Source organism: Diceros bicornis, assembly GCF_020826845.1.
Source record: "Diceros bicornis minor isolate mBicDic1 chromosome 35 unlocalized genomic scaffold, mDicBic1.mat.cur SUPER_35_unloc_1, whole genome shotgun sequence".
NCBI classification, from domain to species: domain Eukaryota; kingdom Metazoa; phylum Chordata; class Mammalia; order Perissodactyla; family Rhinocerotidae; genus Diceros; species Diceros bicornis.
In genome coordinates, this window is record NW_026690912.1 from 480,182 (window position 1) to 503,817 (window position 23,636).

General features: G+C 44.4%; 1 pseudogene; it reads left to right on the top strand.

Moving 5' to 3' along the window:
* Window positions 1–23,636, top strand: part of LOC131402237 (adhesion G protein-coupled receptor E1-like) — a 637,417-nt pseudogene that overhangs the window by 12,351 nt on the left and 601,430 nt on the right.

Sequence of the window (23,636 nt, forward strand, 5' to 3'; positions counted from 1 at the left end):
TCTCATAAGGACGCTAATTATATCAGATTAAGGGACCATCCTTCTCCAGCATGATCCCACATTAACTTACATCTTAATTGCATCTACAAGGACCCTATTTCCAAATAAGGTCACATTCTCAGGGACCAGGTTTAGGGCCTCAACATATCTTTTTGAAGGACACAATTCAACCCACAACGGTCACCTTTACTCTCGAACGCTGGCTTCCCTTGCAGCCCCGCTCTGGTGCACTAACCCGAACTCTTCCTTCTGTGCTGCCCAGAAACGAATGAGTGTGTGGATACGACCGTCTGCCCAGCTTATGCAACCTGCACCGACACTCCAAAAAGTTACTACTGCACTTGCAAACAAGGCTTCCTGTCCAGCACCGGAGAGACACAGTTCAGGGGCTCAGGTGTGGAATGCAAAGGTGAGTTCATACCCCCTCAAAGGTGGTAGGAAAATCAAATAGAAGCTAGCTGGGTAGTAGATGTGGGTGCTTTTTGTTTTTTCCCCAAATATGATTTCCTCCATCCCTCCCTGCCTCTGTCTCTTTCTTCCTTCTTTCCTTCCTTCCTTCCTTCTTTCCTTCCTTCCTTCCTTCCTTCCTTCCTTCCTTCTTTCTTTCTTTCCTTCCTTCCTTCTTTCTTTCTTTCCTTCCTTCCTTCCTCCCTTCCTCCCTCCCTCCCTCCCCCCTCCCTCCCCCCTCCCTCCCCCCCTCTTTCTCTCTTTCTTTCTTTTCATTCTTCATTTCTCTCTCTCTCTCTCTTTTTCTTTCTTTCTTTCATCATGAGAATTATTCCTGGTCACAAAAATTTCCAATGGTTAGAGGCTAGCACTAGGATGAAAATGAAAATAAAAATCCTACTATCTGTCAATATCCAGAAATAATCACTGATTTCATTTTTGGGGTGTGCCTTCAGTCACCTCTCCAGTAGATAATAAGAATTTTTGACATTTATTGAGTGCCAGCCTGCGTGAGAAAGGCTTTATGTGCATCGTCACATAAAATTGACTGTAAGCATTGTGATGATCTCCAATGTCCAGATGAGAAATCTGAGGCTTGGAGAGCTGAAGTGATTTGTTTAGGGTCATGCAGTTGAACTAGGATTCAAACCCAGGTCTTTCTGACTTTACTGAGGGTCTCTCAAACACGTGGCTTAGTTGCCACACTCTAGTTAAGGGGTGTTGGGGAAGCATGTTTAATCACTCTAAACCTCAATGTTTCCATCTGTAAAATGGGTGTATAAAAGTATGTATCTCAAAGGATAGTTGGGAAGATTAAATGCAACAATGTATGCAGTGTGCTAGGCACATGTGCAGTATCAAGGGCTATATTAACGTAAATAATATAAACTGACATAATTCCCAGAAAGAGCTAAGTTCTTTGTCTGCATTCCTTATATTTAGACCCTTATTCTCTTGATAGTAAAGATCTGATTATGCCTCTGAATAAGACCAGACGTTGGCAAAATTTTCTGTAAGGGAACAGAAAGTAAATATTTTGGAGACTGCAAGGCTTATGATCTCTGTCATGACTACTCAGTGCTCCAGTTGTGGTGCAAAAGCAGCCATAGATGATACAAAAATGAATGGATGTGGCTGTGTGCCAATAAAACTTTATTTACACGAACAAGTGATGGGCCGGATTTGACCTATGGGATGTAGTTTGCTGAGCTCTGAAGAAGAGAATGCATTTCTATCACTGTGGTTTCCAGGGAGCCCCAAATGTCCTTCTTTATCTTTGAGCTACAGATCATGGGTTATTCAGTCAGCTCAGTAGTGCTGGTGGGCCCTGGTGTTTAAATTTGGTGTGAAATCAATGTTCCCCATCTAGAAAGTGATGGATACTATAGCAACGATTTTGTCCACTGTATGTCTTTGACCCCCAGCATGGTACCTGATACATTGTGAGTTAAATAGATATTTGTTGAATGAAGGAACACGAACTTTAATCTTTAGTCAACTCCAATCATCCTTCTATTGACAGGCACTTAGGTTTTTCTAATGTTTTACAACTTGAAACAAAGCTGAATGAACGTCCCTGTGATCTTATGTTGATGTACAGTGGCAGCTCCAGATATCTCTCTAGGAGAGGTGCAATGATGGGTAGCAAGCTATAGGAGACTTGTCTTGAAGGTGTGCTTGCATGACAAGTACATAGCAAGTGTTTATTTGGGGTGACTTGGCAGAGCAGGGCTGAAGGAAATTAGGGGAGGGTCCCCCCACCATGGTACCATGACTGCACAATTCCGTGAGTGCTTCAGGAAGTAAATTCCTAGAATTGGCTTTGCAAGGTGTTCAACCTATGTATTGTTGGGTAACAGACCACCGGCAAACTTAGTTGCAAACAACAATCATTTATTTTGCTCATGAATGAATCTGCTATTAGGGCTGAGTTTGGAGAGGATGGCTTGTCTCTCTTCCATACAGTGTCAGTTGAGCCTCAACTGGAGGCTAGAGGATCCACTTTGAAGAGGGTCTACTCACAAGGCTGGCGAGGTGGTGCTGGCTGTTGACTGGCTCCTCCCCCAGGGCTGTGGGCTGGATGTCTTAGTTCTGCCCCATGTGAGCTGCATTTTCACGGCTTGTTGGGCTTCCTCAAAGTATGGTAGCTCATTTCCAAGAATGAGCCACTCAAGAGAACAACGAAGTACATTATATATTTATGACCCAGCGTGACATTCTTCTGACCCAGCATGGTATTTTTATGACCTGGTGTCACTTCCACCATAGTCACAAGCATGCTCAGATTCAAGGGGAGGGAATATAGACCCCACTGCTTATGGATGGAGTACCAAGGTCTCACTGAAAGAAGGGCTTATGGGAGGGAAACATTGTTTCAACCATCTTTGTAAAATACAATCGGCAGCACAAGATGAAGCAACTTTGTAACTCTGACTCTTTCTCTATCCAGATATAGATGAGTGTTCTCAAAATCCCCTACAATGTGGTCACAACTCAATCTGCAAAAACCTGCCAGGGAGGTACAAGTGCAGCTGTTTGCGTGGTTTTTCTTCTCCTACTGGAAACAACTGGAACCCTGGAAAGCCAGGTCATTTTGCCTGTACAGGTAATGCTCTCAGGATCTCAGGCATGGTCTTTGGAGGAATGCTATCACTGAGTTGGGTACATGTGTTTCTCACTGTAGACACCCAATCTTTTGTCTGCTCACTCTCCTCCACTGCTCCTCAGACATCAATGACTGCCTCTCCAGTGGAATCTGCCCAGAGCATTCTGAGTGTTCCAACTCCTTGGGAAGCTACAGGTGCAGCTGTCGTGATGGGCTCTTCTCTAACAACTCCGCCTGTGAAGGCACAGAGGGCCTGCCCTTCTTTATTTACCTACTTAATTAAGAATCACCTCATTTGATGGTCCTTTGAGGCAGGGATCATGATCCTCACTTTAGGAATGAGAAAATTGAGGCTCAGAGAGGTGAAGTGACTTGCCCAAGGATGCACAGCTGTTAAGTGGAAGATCCAGGGTTTGAACTCCTGTTGAGGCACTACTGTGACTTAACCAGTGGGTCAGGCAGTACTTGAGAGTAATAGGGGGCTCTGTCCCTACAGCGATTTTATCCTCAGGGGACATTGGCAATATCTAGAGACATTTTTGATTGTTGCAGCTGCTGGTGGTGTTGGGGTTGTGTGTGCTATTGTCATCTAGTGGGTAGAAGCCAGAGATGCTGTTAAATACTCTACAATGCACAGAACAGCCTCCCCGCAAATAAAAATGATCCAGTCCCAAATTTCAGTAGTGCTGAGGTAGAGAAACTCTGTCCTAGGGAGAGCTCAGATCCAAACCTCAGCACTTTTGCCTAAAAGATATTTGAATTAAGACCTGCGAGTTACCCTCACCCCCCTTCCCCTTCCATATTAAATCAGTCATCATGTCTTGGGGTATCTACCTGCTAAATATGTCTTGAATCTCTCCACTCTTCTCCATCCTTGGATCAGGCTTCATCCGTATTGCAGCAGCATCCCCTCTGGTCTCTCCCTTTCTGCAGTCTTGTCACCTCTATCTATCCTCCACACTGCAGCCAGAATGTTCTCACCAAGACACCAAGGCTCCATCTTCCGGAGTCTAGTGTGGTTCTATTGTTCTCCACATTCATTTATAGGAAGGGTGACTCCATCCAGCAGGGCATGGAGTGATCCAGCCCTCATCACATCCCCTTGACTTGGAGTCACAGATATTTGAAGTCATCTCTGATTTGTCTAGTCCATTTTTAGCAGTTAGCTATTGCTGAGTAACAAATCACCCGGAATGACAATGGCTGAAAAAAACTAACATTTATTTAGCTCTTGATTCCATGCATTGGTGGTTTAGGTTGGGCTCTGCTGGTCAGTTCTTTGGGTCTCAAACATTCTTCGTGTGTCTGTGGTCAGCTGTGGTTGGGCTGGGCTGTCGCACATGACTAGGGCTCATCTGGGATGATCCATGTCTTCCATCCTTCATTAGGCTAGTTTAGGGCTTGTTCATGTGGCAGAATCAGGAGGCCCAAAGCATGAACAGAAGCAAAGAAGCCTCTAGAGGTCAAAGTTAGGAACTGGTGCCACATCACTTCTGCTGCATTCAATTGGCCAATGGAAGTCATAGGGCCAGCTGGATTCAGCGGTGGGAAACAAACTCCACATTTAAAGAGAGGAGTGTCAAAGTTACGTCATACTGCATAACCTGCATCCTGAGGTGTGGATACAGGGGTATATATGGGGCCACTGAAGTATCACACTCGTGGCAGATATCTTTTGGATGGATGAATAGATGGAAAGCTGGATGCATAGATAGATGGATAGCTGCTTGGATAGATGGATGGATGGGTGGATGGATGGATGGATGGATGGATAGATGGAAGGATGGATGGATGGGTGGGTGGATGGGTGGGTGGATGGACGGACGGATGTATGACACAAACAAATGAACAACAACAAAGAAATAAACAGTGTACTTTTTTGTCTATGCTAAAAAAGAAAGACTACAGCCTTTCTGCAAGCTATGATCATTATGTTTGACATTATTGTCATCCTTTTGCTTACATACCACTGGCCAGAATTTATTTTAACCACGACACCTACCTGCAAGGGAGGTTAGGAAGAAGGGGAGAATGTGGGTATTGGGGAGCCTCAGCACTGCGTGCCACGAGCTAAGAACATGTAGAGCGAATCTCCACTTGCAGTCTCCTGTCTTCATTTCCTCCTCTGCCTTGATCTGGGTTTTCTCTTCCACTCTCTAGATGTGGATGAATGTGTGGATCCCAGAGCCTGCCCAGAGCATGCGACTTGCCACAACAGCCCTGGAAGCTACTATTGTGTCTGCAACCCAGGATTTGTTTCTAGAAGTGGAAACACGAGATTCCTCAGTCCTGGAGGGACATGTGAAGGTAGGTGGAGGGATCTGCTGGGGAATCAGGTCCAATTCTGTTTGCAAAGACAGCAGTGGTGGGAGAGGAGTCGGGGGAGGTCTTGGCTGAATCATTCATTCATACATTCATTCACTGATGCACCCTTTGACCAATACTTCTTGAGCATCTACAATACACCAGGTTCTATTCTAGGGATGGCGGACACAGCAGTGACTAACACAGGCAATAATATTTGTTCTCCTGGAACTTATCATCTAGTGTGGAGGGAGATAGATAACAAAAAATAGATGCATGAACATCTCGTGTGTTAGGAATAGTTAAAGGAGATGAAGACAAATAAGGCAGGAAAGGCAGATAAAGGGTTCTAGGGATGGGATTCTACCACTTTTAACAGAGTGGTAAGGAAAGGCCATGCTGAGAAGTTGATATTTGAGATAAGATTGAAGGAGTGAGGGAGTGAGAGATTGGGTGTCTGGGGAAGGATGTTCCAGGAGGAGGGAACAGCAGGTACAAAGGCCTGGAGGCAGGATCCCAGCTAATGCGTTAAGCTCTCTCATACATGTGCTCATTCAGTCCTCCCAGCAACCTGATGGTATTGGTTGTACTCTACAGCAATTTCACAGACAAGAAAACTGAGCCTCCATTGTGGTGGAATCACGATCCCAAGGCCAAATAGAGAGGATGTAGGAGAGTCAGGATCTGAGTGTGCCTAGATGTGACTTCACCCCCCATGCTCCCAACCACCATGCCCTTCTGCCTCCAAATGAGGCTGCAACCTCTGGCAGCTCAAGGTGGGCTGGCGTAGGACACACATCGATTTAATCCCCAAGTTCACAGACTCTGAGACTCAAGACAGCCTGGGAAGCTGTCATGCAAACATTCCAGAGCAAGACAGAACCTGGATTCCAATCCTCGTTGTGCCTTTCACAAGCTATGTGACAGTGCAGAATTGTGAAGCCCCAGTTTCCTCCTCTGAAAAGTGGAAATATTAGTTTATAGCTCATAGGGGTGCTAGGAGGATTCGTGGAGCTAATGCACGTAAGAGATCTCTGTCAATGCCTGCCACAAAGAAAGCTCAACATATTAGTAGTTAATTTTTATTTTAGTTAACGTTTGCTTGCATAGTACTTACTGTGCTCCAGGTTCTGTGTGGAGTGCTTTACAGAGGTCACCTTATTTAGTCCTCTGAATGACCCTATGGGGTGGGTACTATTATCCTCATCTGATAGATGGGGAAACTGAGACACACAGAGATGAATTGTCTTGCACATTGTGTTAGGCAGCTTGGGCTGCATCACCAAATATTATAGACTGGCGGCCTTAAACAGCAGAGATTTATTTTCTCACATCTCTGGAGGTCAGAGGTCTGAAATCGAGATGTCAGCAGGGCCGTGGTTTCTCTGAAGGCTCTAGGAGAGAATCTGCTCTGTGTCTCTCTCCCAGCTTCTGGTGTTGCCATCAATCCTTGGGATTCCTTGAGCTGTAGACGCATCACTCCAATCTCTGCCTTTGTCATCACATCGTGTTCTCCCCAAGCCTGCCTCTGTGCCCCTTCTCCTCTACTTATAAAGACACCAATCAGATAAGATTAAGATTAACCATCCTACTCCAGCATGATCCCATGTTAACTTACATCTTAATTGCAACTAGAAAGACCCTGTTTCCAAATAAGGTCACATTCTCAGAGACCCGGTTTAGCACTTCAACATATCTTTTTTCTCTATGCCAAGAAAAAAAGACTACGGCCATTTGTGCAATCTGTGATCATTACGTTTTGAAATTATTCATCACCCTTTTCCTTACATAATATTGGCCAGTATTTATTCTCTTGGTCCCACCTAACAGCAAGGGAGGTTAGGGAGAAGGGGAGAATGTGGGTATTGGGGAGCCTCAGCACTGTGTGCCACAAGATAAGAACATGTAGAGCAAGTCTGCACTTGCAGTCTCCTGCTCTCATTTCCTCGTCTGCCTCAACCCGGGTTTTTTCTTCCACTCTCTAGATGTGGATGAATGTGTGGATTCCAGAGCCTGCCCAGAGCATGCGACTTGCCACAACAGTCCTGGAAGCTACTATTGTGTCTGCAACCCAGGATTTGTTTCTAGCAGTGGAAACATGAGATTCCGCGGTCCAGGAGAGACGTGTGAAAGTAGGTGGAGGGATCTGTTGGGGAATCAGGTCCCATTCTGTTTGCAAATTCAGCAGTGGTGGGTGATGAGTAGGGGCATGTCTCGGCTGAGTTCAAAGACTTTTCTGCAAAGCTGATGCTAATAATCATTCATTCATACATTCACTCATTCATTCATTCATTCCTGCAATACTACTTGAGCATCTACAATACAGCAGGTTCTATTCTAGGAATGGTGAATACAGCAGTGAATAACACAGGCAATAATATTTGTCCCCCTGGAAATTATCATCTTGTTTGCAGGGAGATAGATAACAAAAAATAGAAGCACGAACATATTGTGTGTTAGGGATACCTAAAGGAGATGAAGACAAATAAGGCAGGAAATGTAGATATAAAGTTCCGGAGGTGGGTTTCTAATTTTAACACGGTGGTAAGAAGAGGCCATGCTGAGAAGTTGATATTTGAGACAAGATCTGAAGGAAGTGAGGGAGTGAGAGATTGGGTATCTGGGGAAGGATGTTCCAGGAGGAGGGAACACCAGGTACAAAAGGCTGGAGGCAGGATCCCAGCCAAGGCGCTAAGCTCTCCCTCTCGTGTGCTCATTCAGTCCTCCCAACAACCTGACGGTATTGGTCATATTCTACACCCATTTCACAGACAAGGACTGTGAGCCTCCACTGTGGTGGAATCACCCTCCCATGGCCAAATAGATAGGAGGTAGGAGAGTCAGGATCTGAGTGTGCCCAAGAGTGACTTCACACCCCATGCTCACAACCACCATGACATTCTGCCTCCAAATGAGGCTGCAACCTCTGGCAGCTCAAGGAGGGCTTGCGTAGGACAGACATTGATTTAATCACCAAATTTCCAGACTCTGGCACTCAAGACAGCCTGAGAAGCTGTCATGCAAATATTCCAGAGCCAGACAGAACCCGGATTCCAATCCTCGTGCCTTTCACAATCTATGCGACGTTGCACAATTTTTGAGTTTCAGTTTCCTCCTCTGAAAAGTGGAAATATTAGTTTATAGCTCGTAGGGCTGCTATGAGCATTCATGGAGCTAACACATGTAAGGGATCTACGGCAATACCTGCCACAAAGAAAGCTCGACATGTTAGTGGTTAATTTTTATTTTAGTTAAGATTTGCTTGCCTAGTACTTACTGTGTTCCAGGCTCTGTGGTGAGCGCTTTCCAGAGGTCATCTTATTTAATCCTCTGAATGACCTTGTGGGGTGGGTATTATTATCCTCGTCTGACAGATGGGGAAGTTGAGACACACAGAGATGAATTCTCTTGTCCATCGTGTTAGGAAGCTCGGGCTGCATAACAGAATATTGTAGACTGGCGGCCTTAAATAACAGAGAATTATTGTCCCACATTCTGAAGGCCAGAGGTCTGGAATCAAGGTGTCAGCAGGGCCGTGCTTTCTCTGAAGGCTCTGGGAGAGAATCTGCTCTGTGTCTCTCTCCTAGCTTCTGGTGTTGCCAGCAATCTTCGGTGTTCCTTGACTTGTAAATGCATCACTCCCATCTCTGCCTCTGTCATCACATGGTGTTCTCCCCAAGCCTGTCTCTGTGCCTCTTGTCCTCTTCTTATATGGACACCAATTATATCAGATTAAGGGACCATCCTTCTCCAGCAGGATCCCACATTAACTTACATCTTAATTGCATCTACAAGGACCCTATTTCCAAATAAGGTTTCTAAGGGACCAGGTTTAGGAACTCAACATTTCTTTTTGGAGGACACAATTCAACCCACAGTGGTCTCCTTCACTCTCAAATGCTGCCTTCTCTTGAAGCCCTGCTCTGGGGCGCTAACTCAACCTTTTCCTTCTACGCTGCCTAGATGTGAATGAGTGTGCAAGTTCCACCATCTGCCCAGCTTATGCAACCTGCACCAACACTTTGGACAGTTACTACTGTACTTGCAAACAAGGCTTCCTGTCCAGCACGGGAGAGACACAGTTCATGGGCCCAGGAGTCGAATGCAAAGGTGAGTTCACGTCCCCTCACAGGTGGTCGGAAAAGCAGGTGGGATCTAGCTGGGTAGCAGATACAGATGCTTTTTGTTTTTGCCCCAAATATTATTTATTTATTTCCTTCCTTCCTTCCTGCTTTCCTTCCTCCTTCCTTCCTTCCTCCCTCCCTTCTCTCTCTTTCTTTCTTTCTCTCTTTCCCTTTCTTTCTTTCTTTCTTTCTCTTTCTCTCTCTCTCTCTCCTCTCTCTCTCTCTCCTCTCTCTCTCTCTCTCCCTCCCTCTCTCCCTCCCTCCCTCCCCCTCTCCCCCTTTCCCCCTCTCCCCCCTCTCTCCCTCTCTTTCTCCCTCCCTCTCTCTCTCCCTCCCTCCCTCCTCCCTTCCTTTCTTTCTTTCTTCTTTGCATTCTTCCTTTCTCTCTCTCTCGCTCTTACTTTCTATTTCTTTCATCATGAGAATTATTCCTGGCCACTAAAATTTCCAATGATTATAGACTAGCATTAGGAAGAAAATTAAAATTAAAATCATGCTCCCTGTCAATATCCAGAAATAGCCACTGATTTCATTGTGAGGGCCCACTGTTTGGTCGCCTTTCCATGGAGATAGTTAGAATTTCCAATATTTATAGAGTGCCAGGTCCTGTGCGAAGTGCTTTATGTGCAATGTCACATTAAATGGACTATAGGCATTATGATGATCTCCATTGTCCAGATGAGAAAACTGAGGCTTGGAGAACTGAAATGACTTTTTTAGGGTCATGCAGTTGAACTGGGATTCAAACCCAGGTCTTTCTGACTCTACTGAGGGTGTCTCAACCACGTTACTTAGCTGCCACACTCTAGTTAAGAGATGTTGGTGAAATATATTTCATCTCTATAAGCCTCAATGGTTCCATTTGTAAAACGGGCGTATAAGAGTATCCAACTCCAAGGATAGTTGGGAAGATTAAATGCAATAATGTATGCAGTGTGCTAGGCACATGTGCAGTATTAAGAGCTATATTAATATAAATAATATAAAGTAACATAATTCCCAGAAGGAGCTAAGTTCTCTGTCAGCATTCCTTATATTTAAACCCCAGTTCTCCTCTTGACAGTAAAAATCTGATTATTCCTCTGAATAAGACCATAGGTTGGCAATTTTTCTGTAAGGGGCCACAGAGTAAACATTCTGGAAGTTGCAAGTCGTACGATCTCTGTCATGACCACTCAGTGGTGGTGCAAACACAGCCAGAGATGATACAAAAATGAATGGATGTGTCTGTGTGCCAATAAAGCTTTATGTACACAAACAGATGGTGGGCTGGATTTGACCCATGGGATGTAGTTTGCTGAGCTCTGAAGAAGATGATGCATTTCTATCACTTTTGCAGTTAGTTTCCAGGGATCCCCAAACATCATTCTTTATCTTTGGGCTACAGTTCATGGGTTATTCAGTCAGCTCAGTAGTGCTGACGAACCCTGGTGTTTAAATTTGGGGTGAAATCAATATTAACCATATAGAAAATGATGGATACTACAGCAACTATTTTGTCTACTCTATGTCTTTGACCCCCAGTATGGTGACTGATACATTGTGAGTATTTAATATGTATTTGTTGAATGAAGGAATATGTACCTTATTCTTTATGTCAACTCCAAATTGAGTCATCCTTCTATTGGCAGGCACTTAGGTTTTTCTAACGTTTTACAACTTGAAAGAAAGCTGAATGAGCATCCCTGTGATCTGGGAGGGAGCTATAGGAGACTTGTGTTGAAGTTGTGCTTCTATAACAAGTACCTAGCAAGGGTTTATTTCGAGTAACTTGTCAGAGCAGGGTTGAAATAGATTTGTGGAGAGCCACCCCATGGTTCCATGACTGCACGATTCCATGGGTCCTTCAATGAGTAAATTCCTAGAATTTGCTTTGCAAGTGTCCGAGTTATCTGTTGCTGGGTAACAGACCACCTGCAAATTTAGTTGCAAATAGTAATCATTCATTATGCTCATGAATGAATCTGCTATTAGGGCTGAGTTTGGAGAGGATGGCTTGTCCCTATTCCACATAGTGTCAGTTGAGTTGGCGCAACTGGAGGCTAGAGGATCCACTTTGAAAAGGGTCTACTCACAAGGCTGGCAAGGTGGTGCTGGCTGTTTGACTGGCTGCTCCCCCAGGGCTGTGGGCTGGATGTCTTAGTTCTTCCCCATTGAGCTGCATTTTCATGGCTGGTTGGGCTTCCTCAAAGTATGGCAGCTCATTTCCAAGAATGAGCATCTCAAGAGAAGAAGGAATTACATTATATTTCTACGACCTATCATGACATTCTTCTGACTAAGCATGGTATTTTTATGACCTGGTGTCACTTCCACCATAGTCACAAGCATGCTCAGATTCCAGGGGAGGGAATATAGACCCCAATACTTGATGGGTGGAGTACCAAGGTCTCACTGAATGAAGGACATATGGGAGGGAAACATTGTTTCAACCATCTTTGGAAAATACAATGGGCTTCACAAGATGAGGCAACTTTGTAACTCTGACTCTTTCTCTATCCAGATATAGATGAGTGTTCTCAAAACCCGCGACAATGTGGTCTTAACTCAATCTGCCAAAACCTGCCAGGGAGGTAAAAGTGCAGCTGTTTGCCTGGTTTCTCTTCTCCTACTGGAACCAACTGGAACCTGGGAAATCCAGGTCATTTTGCCTGTACACGTAATGCTCTCAGGCTCTCAGGCATGGTCTTTGGTGGAAAGCTATCATTGAGTTGGGTACATGTGTTTCTCACTGTAGACACCCAATCTTTTGTCTGCTCACTCTCCTCCACTGCTCCTAGACATCAATGAATGCCTCTCCAGTGGGATCTTCGCAGAGCGTTCTGAGTGTTCCTACTCCTTAGGAAGCTATAGGTGCAGCTGTCGAGATGGGCTCTTCTCTAACAACTCCACCTGTGAAGGCACAGAGGGCCTGCCCTTCTTTATTTACCTACTTAATTAAGAATCACCTCATTTCATGATCCTATTAGGTAGTGATCATGATCCTTATTTTAGGAATGAGAACACGGAGGCTCAGAGAGGTGAAGTGACTTGCCAAGGGATGCACAGCTATTCGGTGGAAGAATCATGATTTGAACTCCCGTTGAGGGCCTACTGTGACTTAAGCAGTGGGTCAGGCAGTTCCTGCGAATAATGCGGGGCTCCATCTCTATAGCGATTTTCTCTCCAGTGGACATTGGCAATGTCTAGAGACATTTTTGATTGCCACAGCTGTTGTTATTGGATTGTGTGTGCTACTGTCCTCTAGTGGGTAGAGGCCAGAGATGTTGTTAACCATCTTACAATGCACAGAACAGCCTCCCCACGACCAAATGTGATCCAGTCCCAAATGCCAGTAATGCTGAGGTAGAGATACTGTGTTATAGGGAGAGCTCAGGTCTTTTTCCTAAAAGGTATTTGAATTAAGACGTGAGAGTTACCCTCATGCTCCCTCCCCTTCCATATTAAATCGGTCATCAAGTCTCAGAGAATCTAACTGCTAGATATGTCTTGAATCTCTCCACTCTTCTCCATCCTTTATTCAGGCTGCATCCGTACTGTAACAGCATCCTCACTGGTCTCTCCCTTTCTCCAGTCTTCCCCTCTCAAATCCATCCTCCACACTGCAGCCAGGATATTCTCACAAAGACACCATGGCTCCATCTTCCTGAGTCTAGGGTGGTTCTATTGTTTTCCTCTTTCATTTATAGGGAGGATGACTTCATTCAGCAGGGCATGGAGTGATCAAGCCCTTATCACATTCCCTTGGCTTGGAGTCAGAGATATTCGAAGTCATCTCTGATTTTTCTGGTCCATTTGTAGCAGTTAGCTATTGCTGAGTAACAAATCACTCTGAAAGTCAATGGGTAAAAACTAGCACCATTCATTTAGCTCTTGATTTCATGCATTGGTGGTTTAGGTTGGGCTCTGCTGGTCAGTTCTTTGGGTCTCAACCATTCTTCTTCATGTGAGGAGATAATAAGCCTTCATGAATTCACAGGTAATCAATGAATCTGGATCGTGAATTATGAAGGGTTTAGAGGCAAAAGATGAGCGTAGGTGAGAACAAACTCTCAGGGTCTTGCCTGTTCTAATGAGGAGTTTGGATTTTATCCTGAGCTGCGAGGACCCTCATCAGAAGATTTGCCTGGGTCATAAACTTGCCTCTAAATGCTTCCTATCTGTAACGACAAAAATGTGTTTAAGAAGGTGGGACCAGAGCCAGGGAAACCCATTGGCTTCAGTCAGTGGTGGGGCTGTGCACTGCAGCTGCAGCCTCAGCATCCTTCATCCTTTTGACTTAGACCAGTTTTCTGCTTAGATATGGATGGATGTTCCAGGAGCTTGACTCTTTGTGGTCCCAATTCCACCTGCACCAATATCTCGGGAGAACACAGTTGCTCCTGCCTGCCTGGGTTCTTTTTGCCTGATGTTTGGACCCCTGAGAAACCAGAGGCTTTCAAATGTACCAGTCATTCTCCCAGCCATGCTGAGGACTTCTCAATGCATGTCAAACTACTCTGAAATGCAGCAGCTTATAACAACAACCATCTGTTCTTGCTCATGATTCCATGGGTTGACCACATGGTTTTTCTGGGGCACTAAGATGGCTGGCTGGTCCAAAGTAGGCTTGCTTACGTGACTGGTAGTTGGTGCTGATCTCTGGCAGGGCCCTCAGTGGGCCTTTCCACATGGCTTCTTGGGCTTCCTCAGAGCATGGCAGTTGGTTTCCAAGAAGGAAAGTTCCAAGAAGAAGAAAGCAGAAACTGCCAGTTCTCATAAGGCCTGGGCTTGGAAGTCCCCAAGTGTTACTTCTACCACATTCTATTGGTCACAGTCACAGGGCCAGCCTAGATCCAAAAGGAGGGGAAATAAACTCTCCATCTCACTGGGACAGCAACATGTGCATACAGGAAATGGAAGAACTGATGGCTCCATCTTCGGAGGGTCTACCATACAGCAGAACACATTTTATAGTCTTCAATCCCCGGGGAAATGCATGCTTCTTTTCATTAGAAATATTATATTTCTTCTCATTCGTTGATCTTTACTAGCTGCTGACATTGTTAGAAGCAGAACAATAGAGGCATAAAGAGGAAAGGGATCTTAGAGAGATTAACACAGCTCTAAGGGCTCTAGGAACCTTTCAGAATCCCCATCTAGGGCCAGAAAACAAGGCCATGGTCTTCCACTCTCCTTTCAGTCAAATTATCACCTCTTTTATTTGTCTTACCTATTCGGGTTTCACTTCACAAGAAGGAAGGTTTCTTGGGCCAAAAAGTTTTGAAAGCCATGCCCCTAGTCCAGCTCTATATGCAAAATATAAATTGCACCTGTGGTATGTCTGACAAGAGCTCACTTAGTCGATGCTTAAATATTTCTGGAAGTGGGCAACCTGCGGTGAAAAGAAACCCACTCCTTGGTTAGAGATGTTTTCTGTGATACCAAGAAAAAAACCACTTCCCCATGCCTTCCAACCATGTCGTTTGAGACCTCCAAATTAGTCTACGTTCCTATCACAAAGACTTCTCGTACCAACTCTCCATGGTATCGCCTGGTGCAATATACCATATACTTGTGTAAGCCCCTAGTGTGGACAGCGCCTATTTATCCCTCATGTTTTTTGAGATGACATAGAAATATGAAAGGTTTTGTCCTTACCTCCCTCCTATTCATTTTTTTATTACTTTTATTTCTTTATTTTTTTTTTTTTTTGGTGAGGAAGATTGGCTCAGAGCTAACGTCTGTTGCCAATCTTCCTCATTTTGCTGGAGGAAGAGTGGCCCTGAGCTAACATTTATGCCCATCTTCCTCTACTTTATATGTGGGATGCTGACCTAGCATGGCTTGATGAGCGGCGTGTAGGTTCACGCCTGGGATCTGAACCCACGAGCCCTGGGCTGCTGAAGCAGAGTGTGTGAACTTACACCACAGGGCCAGACCCCTCCTATTTATTTTTTTCTGAGACATTCTATTCCATATATCCTCTGTGGATCAGAAACCTTCAGAGGGAGAAGTAACCTCTTGTTGCCACAGTGACCATACATCACCCTGTATTGGTTAAGCTGGGGTTTCTCAACTTTTGCACTATTAACATTTTGGGCTGGATAGTTCTTTGTTGTGTGTAGGGCTATTCTGTGCATTAGTGGATTGGCAGTATGTTTGGCATCTACCCCCAGATCCCAGTGACCACGAAAAATGTCTCCAGACATTGCCCAACGTCCCCTGGAGGGGCAAATTGCCCTCAGTTGAGAACCACTAGCTTAACGAAATAGAAATTTCTTACTCCCTTAACCATCCAGTATGGATATCCTTGGTCAATAGGCAGCTTTCCTCCACAAGGTGATACAGGGATCCAGTCCTCTTGCATCTCTGGTTTTCCTATGGTTAGGAACTTGGAATCCTTGGTTTCAGCCAGTGGCAGGGAAAGAGGGAGAAGACACACTCACTTCTTAACCACGTGGGCCCAGGAGTGATATGCCATACCCTCTTCCATTCTATGAGTGAAAGCTAACCACATGGCCCCGCCTAGATGCAGGGGGCTCTGGGAAATGTAGTCCCTTGTTGTGCCGCCATTTTTCAGTGACAAGGCTATGCTTTGGAAGGGGAAGCATGACTTTGTTGGATTGTTGGCCAACTCTGCCTCACTCCACAGATATTGATGAGTGCCTTGATATGTAACCTTTCGGCCAAAGGCAGTGAAAAGTGCCTTTTCAATGCAACGTGCACCAACACGCACCAGGAGCTACTTTTGTACCTGCCACCATGGCTTTGCACCAAGCAATGGACAGCTGAACTTCACAGACCAAGCAGTGGGATGCAGAGGAGAGCAGAGGGTTTGCTGGTCAACCCTGGAAAGAAGGCTATCCCTGTTCCTCTGGGTTTTTTGATCTTTTTGAGTTCTTTGCAGATATTGATGAGTGCTCCCAAGATCCATCACGGTGTGGTCCCGATTCTGTCTGCACCAACGCCCCAGGCTCCTACAGCTGTAGCTGCGTTGTGGGCTTCCGTCCCAATCCAGAAGGCTCCTGGAAACATGGCAACTTCAGCTGCGAAAGTAATCCTCTCCTTATGTGTCTTGGCAATGGAATCTGTGTCTTTCTTTGGTTGTAAAATCCTCACTCTACCCAAGCTCTGGATCCTCTTCTTACTTTCATTCATTCTCCCTTTTTATATTTTTTCACTAATACATTAATTTGATAAATTATTTTTGAAGCATTAATTAACTAATTAGTCAAACAGGCCCCTGCACTAGGTACTGGGGATTCAATCCTGGATGTGATGGACATGATATTTGCCCTCATGTAGCTTATAGTCTAGGGAAGGAAGTAGAGAGCACACACATAATTATTTAATAATTGAAAAACTGTCACGCCCTTTGGCATATTATATACCCCATTAGTGAGATATATAATATGCTCCAGGCAAGTGACATTTAAGCTGAAGCTTGAAGGAAGAGTAGGGATTATGCAGATGAAGAGTGGAGATCACAGCGTGACAGGTTATAGCATGTGCAAAGGCCCTGAGGCTAACAAAGACTGAGGACAAAGAGAATGGCATTAGCTGCATCTGAGCAGGTGGGCAGAGGTCAGATTCTGCAGGACCTTGTGTGCTGTGTGAAGAACTTTAGTCTTTCTGCTGAGAACAGTGGGGAACCGTGAAAGGTTTATGTTTTTAAAATTATGGATTATTTGATACATTAAAAATATAAGTAATTTATATGGAGGCAATGAAGTATAATAATAAAATGGATATATCCGAGGCCCTTGCCAACATAAGAACCAGAATATCATCAATGCCATTGCATTTTCTGCATGCTTCTTCTCCACTCCGTATATCCTTGTCTTCTCCCCAGAGGGAACCACTCGGAATTTTGTGTTTATAATTCCCCTACTTAAAAAAAACCCTGCCATTTACGTATCCCTAAACAATATCTTGCTTAGTTTTGTTTGCTTTGGAGCTTTACAAAAATGGTATCATACCACATATGATCTTTTTTTATTGAGATATAATTGACATATAACATTCTATTAGTTTCAGGTGTACAACATAATGATTGATATTTGGATATATTGCAAAATAATCACAATAAGTCTAGTTAACATTCGTCACCCTACATAGTTACAAAATTTCTTTTGCTTGTGATGAGAACTTTTAAGATCTACTCTCTTAGCAACTTTCAAATATGCAATACAGTATTATTCACTATTGTCCCCATGCTGTATATTACATCCCCAGGACTTATTTATTTTATAACTGGAAGTTTGTTCCTCCTGACGACCGTCATCCATTTTGCCCACCCTCCACCCCCACCTCTGGCAACCACCAATCTGTTCTCTTATCTATGAGCTTGGCTTTTTTTTTTTTTTTTAATATTCCACATATAAGTGAGATCATATGATATTTTCCAGAGTTGCTCTTTTTCACTCAATAATCACACTTCCCAAAGCCCCTGATGTTGTAGCGTGTAGCTGTAGCTTGTTCATTTCCACTGTTGTATAACATGGCAATGGATGCATTTACAGCATGGGGTATGATTGTGTAAATAATAATATCTTTCTGTGGTTGACATTTGATTTGCTTGCTTTTGTTTTCGTCCTAGTGGTTCCCTTCAAGTGTAAAGAAGATATGTTACCCAACAATGAGCAGGTCCAGCTATGCCAAGAGGGAGCAGCGGTGGAGACTGAATATGTAAGTATTTTTGAAGGTTCCTAGCTCTTGAAGTTGTCCTAGAAGCCACTTAGGTAGGATGTTGTTTTGCAGTTTTAACGAAGACAAAAATATACAATGGCCTAAACCAGATAACAGTTTATTTCTCTCTTTGTAACAGTCTGAGTGTAAGCTGCTGAGAGCTGATGTGATGGCTCCATAATGCTCTGTCATCATGAACACAAGACTCCCTTGTTGTGGTCGAACATGGCTGCTCCAGCCCCTGCCATCACATCTGCATTTCAGCTTGTGGGCAAGGGAGAAGGGGAGGTGACAGGCACTGTCCTTCCCTTCAAGAGTATGACCCAGTATCACTTCTGCTTATACCTCATTGGCCAGAAATTAGTCATGTGGTCACACCTAGCTACAAGGAAAGCTGGGAAGGGAGGACATTTGCTCATCTAAAACTTGGGAATTCTCTTACTAAAAGAAGAAAGGATGTTGGAGTCTCATTACTAGTGAAGCTGTTGGTGCTGCATCTGTGTGATATGGGATGCATGTGTGATACATAGCCCCCAGGCCAGGCAAAGAGGAATCTGGACATCTGATTCTCTAATGGAGTCACTCCAGTGAGTAAAGGCTCCATGAGCATCTTCAGGAATTGGTGTAACTATTTTAAATATCAGCTTATAAACTAGCTTTGGAATTGCCATGCACTTTGGACCATTGTCATGTCTTTTTTTCATTGTGGTGAAATACACCTAAAAAATCACCATTGTAAATTATACAATTCAGTGTTATTTAGTACTCACAATGGTGTGTAACCACCACCTCTATCTATCTCCAAAACATTTTCATCACCCCCAAAGGAAACCCTGTACCCACTAGCAGTCACTGCCCATTCCCCCCACCCCAACCCCTGGTAAACACTCGTCTACTTTCTGTCTCCACAGATGTGTCTATTCTGGACATTTCATATAAATGGAATCATACGCTATGTGGTCTTTTGTGTCTGGCTCCTTTCACTGAGCAACATGTTTTCAAGGTTCATCCATGTTGCAGCATGTGTCAATGCTTCATTCCTTTTTACGGCTGAGTACTATTTCATTTGGACCACTGTTTTTTCACACATTTCCCCATCTTTTTACCCCACTAAATGGTTTTGCTGTCTATGTTTCTTTTGTTGTTCATGGAAGAGAAAGGAGCTGTGGTTCCAATTCTGATCAAATAGTGAGTTTTTATTTCTCCGAGAATTCGAGAGACTCACGAGACCTCAGGAATTTGGGACCACCCTGTATGGTGGGCTTGATGGCCCAATTTGTACCTTACATGCTTGGGGGATAGACTGATCAATGCTCACGAATGCTTTTCCCTCGGGGGCACAGGTTTCTTTTTGTGCACTAATGAACACCATCTTCAGCATCCTGGACAATGCCTGTGAGAACAAAGCCACCGTCGTTTCTCTGAAGGTAACGAGGAAGTCTTTGTAATTGTGTTTCCAGTTTCGAGCATCTTGTGGGACACTTTGGGAGCAGAAAGTCCTCTTTATAATTAATCGACTGTGAGTTAATATTTAATTTATTACAGTTGTAAGTTTTTAAAAATTAACACGCAGTAAAATTGCCCTTTTCTTTACAATCCTATGAGTTTTATCACCTGAGTAGATTTGTGTAACCACCACCACAATCAGAATACAGAACAGTTCCATCTCCCCCAAGAACTCTCTTGGGTTTTCTCTTTACAATCAGATACTCCCTCCACCACTAGCCCCTGTAAATCCCTGATCTGTTCTCTGTCATTATAGCTTTGTCTTTTCAAGAATGTGATATAAATGGAATCACATGGCCTTTTGAGTCTGGCTTCTTTCACTCAGCATAATGCCTTCGAGATTCATCAATGTTGTGTTTATCAATAGTCCCATTCCTTTTTTTCTGGTAACCATTAATGATATTTAGTACATTTACAATGTTGTCTAACCATCACCACTATCTAGTTCCAGAACATTTTCATCACCCCAAAAGGAAATTCCCTACCCGTTAAGCAGACACACCTCATCCTTCCCTTGACTGCAACCCATTCTCTTGATGAGAGAGGACAGCTGCTATTTCATTGATGAGAGACAGAGCGCAAATACACCTTTCTTTGCAGAATACGCCTGAGAGTGTTACCTCTGTGCTTAAGCAAACGTCCACGTGATCCACCTTCACCAAAGAAGAAACGTCCACCCTGGCCATAGTCTTACTGGAGACCGTGGAGAGCACCACGTTGGCAGCATTCCTGAAATCCTCAGAGAATGTCAGTCAGTCTATTCAGACGGAACGCCTAGGTAGGCTATATCCTCCACGGCAAGCTCACACCTGGGCGCTGATTTTGAGGGGTGACTTCAGCAATGTGATTCTCCATGTCTTTTCCATATACCGTTTCCCTGACTGTTTCTAACCTCTGAACTCACACAAAGCAAGCCTATTATAGTAATGACATCTCTCATTTATTGAGCATCAGGCATTGTGTTAAGAGTTTGTGGCCAGGCACTGTTTGGAGGCCGTCGTTAATTCATTCAACAAATACTCGTTGACTGCCTACTGTGTGCCAGGTGTTAAGATATGATAGTCATTTGCTGTGTTCAAATATTTCGAGCTCTTTCTTCTGGGCCCACGTTAGGATTGTACTCCCTGGCTTGGGGTTAGGTGGAATTTTGTGATGAGTTTAAGCCAGTGAATTGTGAATGGAATAGTTGCTGGTGTGAGACCTTCCAGAGCCTTCTTTCCCTCTACTCTAGGGACAGGCAGTGTTTCAGATCACAATGTCTCCATCTGTGTGGGTCCCAGGGCAAGGAGAACACAGAGCACAGCCCCAAGTCAATTCACGATGGACACAAAGCATGAATGAGAAATCAATAATTATTTATAACCCACTAAGATTTGGGGTTGTGTGTTACTGCTGCATGCCCAATCCTCTCCTGACTGATACAGCTATGGATTTACCACCCTGAACGTGCTTGGTGGGTGACTGCATGGGAATTTCGGGTACTGTATGCCTTAACGGCAGCACCCCACTCCTGGTGTAGCTCCAGTATCAGTCACATAATCCCGGGTAGTTCCATCCTCATGGGTGCCCAGGAGGCCAAGAGGTGGAAATAGAGTGTTTGGTGAACTGCCACCAGAATTGAACAAAACTAGCCTCGTGAATTTTATATTTTAGTGATAGACCTATGGCATACCAGATAGAGCTAGTGCTACTGAGAAAAATACAGCACGCTAAGGAGGCTCGAGAGGGTCAAGATTAGTGGGAGCGTTGCTATTGTATATAGTGCGGTTAGGGGAAGTCTCACTGGGGCAGAGACCTGAGGGAAGGGAGCCGTGTAAATATTGGGAGACAGAGCAAGTGTGTTCCTTGGAACACTTGGTGAGTTCAAGGAACAATGAGCAGGCCGGTGAAAGCTGCAGCAGAAGGGGTCAGAACAGAAAGGGAGTGCAGATTTTGTAGACGAAGGTAGGGACTCAGGATTTTATTTGAGGTAAGATGGGGGGTGGGATTGGAGAGTTTGAGAAAATGCATGGCATTATCTGGCTGATATTTTTCGAGGGTACCTCTGGTAGAATTATCTATTTTGTTTTCAATAAGAGTCCTCTAATCATTGCCATGCTGCAGGTGGGAAATCTGAGGCTCAGAGAGGTTAAGTCGTTGCTCAAATTTGCACAGCTGGTGAGTGGCAGGGCTGGACTCCATCTGACTGCAGAACCCAAGCCCTCATCCACCATACTGGGCTTGCCCCGGTCCCTTTCTATTCCTTTGGCTTTGGAAAACTTGCCTAAATTTGGAGTAGCCAGAGTCACAACTCTGTCGCCTTCCATCACTGTCGACTTCAATCCCATCTTTTCCTCATGCACCCCCTATGATGTGAGGGCTCACGCCTATGGCTCCACCCGAGTTTCTCATATGTTTGGTGCTACCATCCTCCTACCAATAATCAGGGGCTCAAGAGGTTTCCCGTGATGAATTGGCCTTTCTGTTCTCTCCTTTGCTTGCGACTATGGATGCGTACCCTTCTTGGACAGAAACTGAATTCAGGACCCACTCTCTGGGTGACCTCATGCAAACTCTCCCTTTCTCCTTCTAGATATTAAGACCCAAGTTATCAACAAAGAATGCGCTGAGGAGAACACCGTCTTTAACTTCAAAGCCAAAGGCGATGAGATGAAGATTTGGTGCTCCACAATTGAAGAATCTGAATCCACAGGTACAGACCCGCTCCTGAGAATCAAGGAGGGTGGTTGTGGTATATTCAATCAGCAAATATTTATCCATCAACTTCTAGGTCCCAAGTCCTGTGCCAGGTGGTGAGGGAATCTCTGATGGCAGAGGCAGAAATAGCCCATGCCCTTGGGGAGTTTTCCATCTGCTAGGGAAGGCAGACATTAAATAAATAATCTCACAATACCGGAGTACTGAAACCTTCCCTGTCCAATACAGCAGCCACTGGCCACACTTTGTTATTGAGCGCTTGAAATGTGGCTAGATTGTGAGCATAGAATACATACCAAATTTCAAAGGCTTGGTACAAAAAACAGAGGATGTAAAACATCTCATTAATAATTTTTCTAGGGGCCGGCCCGATGGCGCAAATGGTTAAGTGCACGTGCTCCGCTGCGGCGGCCCAGGGTTCGCCGGTTCGGATCCCAGGCGCGCACTGACGCACCGCTTGGGAAGCCACGCTGCGGCGGCGTCCCACATAAAGTGGAGGAAGATGGGCACGGATATTAGCCCAGGGCCAGACTTCCTCAGCAAAAATAAGAGGAGGATTGGCAGATGTTAGCACAGGGCTGATCTTCCTCACACACAAAAATATAATAATAATTTTTGCTACTGATCATGTGTTGAAATGATAATATTTTGCATGTATTGAGTTAATATATTATTAAAATGAATTTTACCCGTTTTCTACTTTTCTGAAATGTGGCTACTAGAAAATTTAAAATTGCATATGTGGCTCATACTATGTTTCTAGCAGACGGCGCTAATCTGTATCAAGGGTTGGCAAACTTTTCCTGTAGAGGGCAGGTTAGTAAATATTTTAGGCATTGAGGGCAATACAATTTGTGTTGCAACCATGTGACTCTACTGCTGTGGGGCAAAAGCATTCACAGGCAATATGTAAATGAACGGGTGTGGCTGCGTTGCAACAGAACTTTTATTTACAAAACACAGGCAATGGCCAGATAAGCCTGTACATTGTCCACCACCCCGATCTACATGCTCTCTGGAGGGCACAGACCTAGGACACATCCTGGGAGACCCCCAACGTTGAAAGGGGAAGCCCACCAAAGAGATTAAACAAGAATGACCACAAATGTGGGAGGGGAACTTATTTTCCACTGCTGAGTTGAATCGTCCTTTAAAAACACAAATTCAAATTTGTTTTTAAGTATAGCCAAGATTTCTCCAGGTGATAGCACCTCAGGATTTTTTTCTATGGTTCTATGAGGGTCACCAACCAGAAGCCCACCCATGTTTTAATCCTCAGAGCA